Source organism: Nylanderia fulva, unplaced genomic scaffold, assembly GCF_048542155.1.
Source record: "Nylanderia fulva isolate GAGA-0341 unplaced genomic scaffold, ASM4854215v1 Scaffold1346, whole genome shotgun sequence".
Taxonomy (NCBI): Eukaryota; Metazoa; Arthropoda; class Insecta; order Hymenoptera; family Formicidae; genus Nylanderia; species Nylanderia fulva.
This window is the reverse complement of record NW_028189565.1, coordinates 17,501-18,971: the sequence shown is the minus strand read 5'-3', so window position 1 is coordinate 18,971 and position 1,471 is coordinate 17,501.

The window sequence follows — 1,471 nt, the reverse complement described above, 5'->3', positions numbered from 1 at the left end:
CGCATCGCGACGCGGCCCATCCTCCCTAGGTTCGACGGCCAGGGCCGACCTTCAACTTATCATTACGCCTTTAGTCTCGCGACAAGTCCCAATGACTCGCGTACATGTTAGACTCCTTGGTCCGTGTTTTCAAGACGGGCTCCTAAGTAACCAAGCAGTAGCGTCGCCGACCGGTATCGGTTCTCCCCGCGAGACCGCGGGAGACGTTCGCAGGCCTGTCGAAGGTGTACCGTACTGTAACCAACAGCGGGCCAGGACCGGGGACGGCGCGAAGTCCGTAACCTCCGAGTACCGTGGCGCGCGCTTGCGACGGTCTCGACGCACCGGAATAGTGCGGCCTGATACCTTGCGCGTACCGCCGAGCAGCCGGCCGGGCGACCGAGGGTTTTGTCGCGTGCCGTTTTACCGGCGACGCGACAGACACCGCACCCGGGCCGTAGACCGACACCCAGCGGGTCGCGACGTTCTACTTGGGAGAAGTGCACGACGACGAGCGCCGGAACATCGGCGCACGGTAGCGTGCCCGCGCGCGAGCCGCAAGGACTCCGCGGGACATCGCCGACCGACGCGAAGCCAGCGCCGCTGACGATGAATCTCCCCGTTCGATCTTTTGGGTTTCTTAGGTTTACCCCTGAACGGTTTCCACGTACTCTTGAACTCTCTCTTCAAAGTTCTTTTCAACTTTCCCTCACGGTACTTGTTCGCTATCGGTCTCGTGGTCGTATTTAGCCTTAGATGGAGTTTACCACCCACTTAGAGCTGCACTCTCAAGCAACCCGACTCTAAGGAGAGATCCTCCCGAGGCGCGCACCGGTCGCTACGGGCCTGGCACCCTCTACGGGTAAGTGGCCCCATTCAAGATGGACTTGGACGCGACGCGGCACCTCGGGATAAGCGGATCCTCCCAAACACCACATTTCCCTGCGGCGGAACCGCGGGATTCGGTGCTGGGCTCTTTCCTGTTCGCTCGCCGCTACTAAGGAAATCCTGGTTAGTTTCTTTCCTCCGCTTAATAATATGCTTAAATTCAGCGGGTAATCTCGCCTGCTCTGAGGTCGTCGCATAGTGAGTTTTCGTAGCCGTTTGCCTCCTCCGCGTCGCTCATCGTCGTCTCTCCTCTATAATATATATTATAAGAGGGAGAGAGAGAGAGAGCGTCGAACGAGAGAGCAGCAGCGGCAGCACACGAAATACGCGAGAAGGCAAATCGCCGGGGCGCTAACCGCACACACACTCGTTGGTGGTAATGGAGACGATATATCGCGGGGTTCGAGATTCTCGGCTCTCCCTTCTCTTTTATATACGAAATTCGGGCGGAATCGATTCGACGAGTACACGACGCGGCGCGCCGGTCCCCTTTTTTCGCTTTACGAAAATTTCGTGGACTCGGACACGCGGTCGGCTCGCGATTCAAAACCCTTCTCCGTAAAGAGGTAAAGGATTACGAATGCTCTCTCCGCCGGACGACGAC